This window comes from Protopterus annectens, chromosome 7.part0 (assembly GCF_019279795.1).
Source record: "Protopterus annectens isolate FY-2018-M chromosome 7.part0, PAN1.0, whole genome shotgun sequence".
In the NCBI taxonomy this organism is placed as follows: Eukaryota; Metazoa; Chordata; order Ceratodontiformes; family Protopteridae; genus Protopterus; species Protopterus annectens.
Genome location: NC_056739.1, coordinates 923,769,245 through 923,776,260, shown reverse-complemented (window position 1 = coordinate 923,776,260; position 7,016 = coordinate 923,769,245). Strand labels below are relative to the sequence as shown.

At 40.7% G+C, this 7,016-nt stretch overlaps 1 protein-coding gene across 1 annotated transcript in view; it reads left to right on the top strand.

Moving 5' to 3' along the window:
- The first annotated feature begins 814 nt into the window (after window positions 1–814).
- Window positions 815–7,016, top strand: part of PKM (pyruvate kinase M1/2) — a 73,100-nt gene continuing 66,898 nt past the window's right edge. Inside the window, exon 1 of the mRNA XM_044077508.1 lies at window positions 815–954. The gene's annotated coding sequence lies outside the window, so the exon portion shown is untranslated. The remainder of the gene's footprint in view (window positions 955–7,016) is intronic.

The following is a 7,016-nucleotide window of genomic DNA, read 5'->3' as shown; positions in this document are numbered from 1 at the left end:
TGTGTGTGTGTGTGTGTGTGTGTGGAGGGGGCTATTAACGCTACGTTCTGTATTATCAAAGGGTTTGTTTTGTGTCCGGAGTAATGAATGGACTGCAACTGAAGCATGCCCCCTACACCTCTTAAACAAGGCAATTAAACATAAAAAAATGCCTAAAACACTAATCGGCAATTATGGCTCTAACTCATCATACTCCTAAAATAAGCTTCGAATAGTATTAATAACATTCAAACTCAGTTACCATAATGTACCTACTAGCAAAGTTTACACCCTATAACAGGCATTTTGCAACTTTAAACTATCAGAACACAAAAGCACAATTTGAAGGACGAAAAAAAAATCCACGTAACTATACATTTACTTAGTTAAATGGACAAAACAAAGGAAAACAAACATCAACCCTAATAAGAATGAATGAATATATATATATATATATATATATATATATATATATATATAACTTGTGTGTTCACACTAAACGTGCATGCACCACTAAAGAAATGGTACCAAACCAGCATACGCCCAAATAAGCATCAGCTCACACTCACGATTCATTTTGCACACAGTCTACAATCTACAGCAAGTCACTCACGCATTACAAACGTGCTTTACAGGGATAATTTTATTGGTTAGGGCAAGCTTTCGTTCCTCAACCTCACTGCAGTGTATACATCCGCAGTCTAAAATACTCCTCCCGTACTAGGTCTGATTTATCTATTTTCATTGTTATTGCTTCAAACCAAAATGATTTTATTAGTTCCTACCATTGATTATGTATAGTATAATAGCTAGAGACGTTATTAATTAAATCGAATTTGTAAAGGGACATTGGCGGAGTGATCTTTAATAATCGTATTGCGGCAATGCGGCAACCTTTTAGAGTTCACCTTGAGGAAGGGAAAAATCAGCTGTAGAGGAAGGAAGTTTCTCAGTCTGCTTGGAGTAGGCAATAATGTAAGTTCTGTCTTTTTATTGTAAGTGTGTTGTTATTTTCATGTTGTTGCTTTGAAATTGTTTAGTTTTATGTATATAGGCCTGGATGTGCTGCTTTTATTAATAGAGTATAATTGCATCCTTAGTAATCTGGTTTTGTAGTCTTTAAATGCAGTTTGTGCGTGTTGTATATGTATTTCTTGGCTTTAGATGCCTATTTATAGTGTAAGGTCTATTGTAGCTATTTCTCTTTATTATGCGCAAAATCTGAGTATGTATGACTAAACACGATTATATCATTAAAGCAACGAATAGTTTACACTTCGTTTAGTGTTTCTGTAAATTTTTGTAGCTCGCTGCTTCAATTTAATGTACGCTTGTTTATTTGCAGTGTGGTGATGGTAGCACATACTACGTGCATCTCTCACGATATGAGGTAGTCGCTGCCGTGGTAACAGGAGGTTTCTCAGTTATGTAGCCGTCTGCGGCACAGTGCCGCCTGCTTCCCTTCTAACTAGTTAAAGAAACATTTTCCCTCACCTTAGGCATATAGTGTTTGTGTTTCGGGTTCTCTTCATAATGTTCTGCTATTATAACGTGCAGATGGCGGTCTGTCTATGAAGTTGTATTGGAGCACTTTCGGTAGTTACGTAATGATGGTATGCAAAATGTGAACGCTAGTGTATGTTTCCGTTGTTAATTAAATCGTTCTTGACTCTTCTAAACCTGTGAAGTCTGGGGCGAGTTAGCGGACTTTGTGGAGCTCTTCATCTTTTGCTTCAGTTTGTGGCTAGTTGAAAGTTGTTTCCCAACAGCTTGTGGATTTATGGTAAATTGAGGGCTAAAGTAACATGCAAATTAAGAGCAATAGGCAAGATATACCCCTGTTTTTGGGCCTCCCGTTATTTTAGGCTTTGTGTTTTATCAGAGGAGGGCTTTCCGCATACTTTCTAGCTGATTTTAATACTCTAGACTAGTTGATATATTTTTTGAGCTTGTGTAGGGATGTACTTAACGTTTTCTTAGTCTTTGCGCTTAAGATACGACGATTTATGTAGATCCGATAAATTAGCTGATCCCCACGCCCTTGCCTAGTAACTCTAGTGTCTGGGTGGGATATATGGGGATGGCTACTTCATGTAGTATACGCTGAATTTTATTGGCAGTGTCTATAACCTAGATCTCTTCCATGACTCATTTTTCTAGTTGGTCCCTTTATGCTAGTCAAGGACCCCCCCCCCCAAAAAAAAACTTCAAGTACATTACTTGAAAGTGTAGTTATGAGGGTGCTGTAACGTCCTGTAGTAAATGTAAGATTCTGCAATAAATGTCTTTAAAACGAGGCAGTACGGTGCAGACTTCATAACTAATATGGAATGAGATTTTTGGGAACTTATTTGCTTTAATTGCAAACTTATCTCCCTAGTAGGGGGAGATGTGAGTACTTTAGCCAGTGTTTGAGAGAATAGTTTTCAATCTTATCTACAATGTATGTACTGTACGTATGTTTTCTACCTATGTTCCAAATTTCAGCTGTACACCACAAATCTCGGGCCTGTGCTGAAAAGGCTTTTTTGGCTCCCGACACTCCTGGTTAACAAATCTAAAGTAAAAGTGGAAACTTGGAAATGTCCTGTGCTTAAGATCTTAAGATATGGCTTGTAAACTGACACTTTTTTTCTGATTTATGGTGAGTTAAAGCATATGGGTGTATATATCTGGCTTTAACCTTGTTCTACCTTCACTTTCTCTAATCACTGCTGAAATCCCTTAGTGGGAGGGGCTGGCAGTTGGTATGACTTTGTGAAGGTCTGCTGAACTGGAACTTCAACTGGTAATGGCTTGTTGCAGGTCCCATAGATTCATAGGTGTTTGAGGCAAATGACCACAAGGGCCTTTAAGCCTAGCCATGCATCTCAAATCTCTCTTCTGATACCCTTGATAAGCCTAAGCACATGAATTGGGTTAGGGAAGAACTCTACTTCGCATGGATGGAGAGCCTGTTCATAGACGTCGCTGCAGCAGGTCCTATTTATATTACAGGCAAGGCTTTAATTCTGGTGCTGTTTTGTGGATATGCAGAAGGTTCATCAGTGGCACCTGACAATACCATCTATGCCAGGGATAGATCTCCCCTCAAAAGTATGTAGGGATCCAAAATGCATGGATAGGGCCTTGTGGTCTACACAGGATATATTACTTGTACCCTGTATCTTAGTGAGGAACCTGTTACTATAACTACTGTGGATGGATGACTTCCCAAAGGATACAGTCATGCATTCTTGGCATTTTAGTTGGTCCATGGCTGACACCAGTTGTCTGGCAGCCCCTTTTGGGGAAACATTCAGTCAGTGTGAGACTGACTGCTCCTAACTTGCAAATGTAGTCAGCCAGAGACCGCTGACATTGGCCTAGATTTCTGAGTCTTTTCATAAAGGAAGTGGTCCAAGGACAGATCCTGAGGGACTCCACTTGTGACTGGCCTAGAGTTGGACTCTCAATTCTAACTTCTTGGTCCTGTCTGAGCCAGTTGACTCACCACCAGGTGACATATGGGTTTGTACATAACCTATTGAGTTTTGTCAATGCTGAGTGGGGTATTGTCAAACTCCTTGCCATGGTCAAGGTAGAATGAACAGTGTTGCTCTCATCCATTGCTTTGGTGACCTTCTCAAAGTTGTCTACCAGGTTTGAGTAGACATAATCTACCCTTAACCAAGCTGGGTTTGATAAGTGTCTAGAGGCTTGCTTACTGTATCTTGCAAGACTAGAGCATTAAGGACATGTTCACTAGTAATAGTAGGGGGAATTGATTTTTCCTGAAGGAAGGTTTGGGCGGGTAAAGCTGGAGCTGAATCCTCACCCAACAGGTTTGCCAAATCTTCAATATGGGGGACTCAATTTATGAGCTCTGCACACAATGTATTGCCTTTGACATTGCAGACGTGGCTAAAGAATGCTTTGTGGTCGTTGGCCTCTGAGGCCAAACTTCTGTCAAATTTGGCTTTGGACTTTTTTGTTCGGACTTCTTAGTGCTTTTATCCTGCTGGGTTCTTTACCTCCCGAACTTTTGCCATGATTTTTATTCTTCCTGTTAATAGCGGATTGTGAGGGTGGCTTGTTTACAGTTCTCTACTTCCTGGTAGATATAGCTGCCTCTATGCAGATTATTTGTACAGGGTTTCTGTGGACACTTTTGCATAGGCAAGTGTTCACACAGTTTATGAGGGCTTGAAATTTTGCCAGGTTCTCACTTAATAGGTTATCCTTGGAATAGTTCCTGAATATTCCAGGTTTAGTTTGGGGTACATGTTATTTTTTTACTTCAAAGGAGACAATGTTGTGCCCTTGCCTTGCTAGGGAAGGCATTACAGTAGGGTGTGCAGCAGTCTTACCATATTGGTGAGGACCAGATCCAGTATGGTTGCACCTCTAGTGTATTGACTGTAGTCCAGGAAGTTTGTTTACAAAATCCAGGAATTTCTGTGCCTTTAGTGTATAGGATTCCCAGTTAATAGTGGGGTAATTCCAACCTATTTGGGTTGGATGGCCACATGGTTTGGGTTTCCTGGGTCATACAGGGGGACCTTTTACCTATGGTGGTTTTAAACATGGAGCAACTCTAGTGTGGTGTCCTGTCTGTTCAGCCTTGAATATTTTGTTTGGCTCCAGAGGCCAAAACATGCCTGGGAGTTAAAATTGTAGTATGGATGGTATGACCTTGTATAGCTGTTATTCCAGGAGGTATTGATGTGATTCAGATTTCTGAATTATTTGAGTGTGTGTACAGACATGAACTGGTAGTCAAGCCTGTGGGATTTTGGTCCTATAGTGGGAGGCCATAATCACTAGCTGTGTAGCAAGTGACTCCTGTATAAGCTTTCAAAGTAGCTGTTCATGGCTTAATTATGGTAGACCTCATGTATTCTACTCTTTAGCAGTGGTGGTAGTAGTTGGCATTGCTTACTTCCTGGTAGGACACTTGGTGCTTTCCTTGATGTCTACTGTAGCATCCTAGTAGAGTTGCATGGTTGTCATTTGGCTTCCTTAATATTCAGTACAGTGGCTTGTAATATACTTCCTCTGTTAAGCAGTTGGTTCTCTATTTTAGTTCCTGCCTTCAGTGTCCTGACAGGCTGTTTCATGGTGGCCAAACATTTCTTGGTAGAAATTCATATCTGTTCATGAATCTCAAAGGATCTCTGGTGTAACAAGGACTCATGTTAAGTTGATGTCTGGCTGGTCTCGACCCATTTTGCTAGGTTCAACCCCTTAGGCTACGAGTGCCTTTTGCTTGTACTACTGTGGGAACTTATTCTAGTGGTGCAAATTAGTCTTGTATGCAATAGTGAACTGCACACTCTCTCCTGTATTTAGAGCACAAGTCATTTAAGCACTTAATCACTCCTTAAGCTTCTCCCTAACACTTGTCAAAGCTAATTGGGCTCACTATAATTTGCAGTCATAAAAGCTGTATTGTAGCTGTCTCATGTTATAGGTTTTCAGATCCAAAGATGGGGATGCTTTGAAAATTAAAGGACACTTAATGTGACAGGAAAGTGCATCAGTGTAAAACACTGTTCAGTCCACAACACTACAATCACTAGTTATAGGTTTTCAGGCCATCCAAAGAAGGAAGATGCTTTGAAAATTAAAGGACAATAGCCTCTTCTTAGAATGTGACAGGAAAGTGCATTAGTGTAAAACACTGATCCTCATTCCATTCTAGGCAAACATTTAACTACCTCGCAGTATGTCTAGCCCTATGCGGACTCTTTAGGCTAACAAATTGGTTCTACATTTTCCCATGGTCTGCCTAACGAGACACAATGGGGGAGGATTGTTTAGAAGACTTTCCAGGTGACCATTCAAAGCACTGCCTACTTTATGGCACATTCATTACTTTGGTCTTACCAACTATTTGTAGTAAAAATGGTCAATGGAGAAGACTTGCCATTGGAGTTTATGCAGAAGGGAGGTTGTATGCTTTGTGATGAAGGCATTGGAAAGTAGCTGCAGTACTGTTCCCCATAATTTAATACTTGGCAGTGATCCTGATTTGAAGTATGAAGCCATCAAATGGATATGATGGCACTATCCCAAGAGTAATTCTTGGGCTCAAGCTAAAGTTGAAGATTTAGTAGTTGTAGTAAATTTAAGCTTTGAGCTGGGGAATCCATTCAGTCAAGTTAAAATTGAACTTGGTAATGCAGCTGTGGGCTGAGGCCAAATGTCAGTTGTAGTCTGGTTGCAACAAACTTGGAGGCCTCTCGGTTGAATAGTTAAGAACTTTTAGCTCAAATCATGTATATTGCTACACAATTGCCCTTCTGAGAGAAGGGGACAGGCAAATATTGTTTAATGGTTGTGATACAGAATTTTTTAGGTATAGCAGAAGAGCAGGTGCTATCTTGGCATATTGATCCTTCAGTAGTAAAAATTTACTTATCAGTATAGGACTAGTCTCTTAATACTATTAACACTCCTGCAGCTTAATGCTAGTGTGCCATAAGCCTTGCATGTTGTGAAATGGGGAAAGTGCTTTTATATGAATGTCCTGCCTTGCTACATATTAAAAGCACTCCACTTTTAATCTAGAATGTTAGAAGGGGGAGCAGTTGCATATAGCTGTGGCTCTGTGCTTGGGAGATCAGAAGCTATAACAGCAGGACCCCAGCCAGGGTGAGTGCAAGGAAGAATTTCTGTTTAAATACAGGCAGTGGATCTTTGTGGCCAGACCAGTTGGTCATTCACCAAGCTAGGGTGAAAAGGCAGAGGCTGGCTACAGGTAAGACTCCTGTTAGACAAGGGAAGCTGCTTTTGGCTTCCAACAGTGGGTTGGAAAGATTAAAAGGATGGATGTTCCTCAAAGGGTTGAGGCTGGAGATTCCCTTCCCATCAAGATGGGAGTAGGAGGTGGCCAGATTCCTAATGAGCAGTTCAAAGCAAGCAGAGATGGATGTGAAGGCATGTTGGATAACTGACAGTAACACTTTAACTTGGGGTTCAGTGAGGTAGGTTTGTGCTGAGTAAACCTGCAGTGCATACCCTCTGTCTAAGATGTGATCTCATGCTGAGCAAGG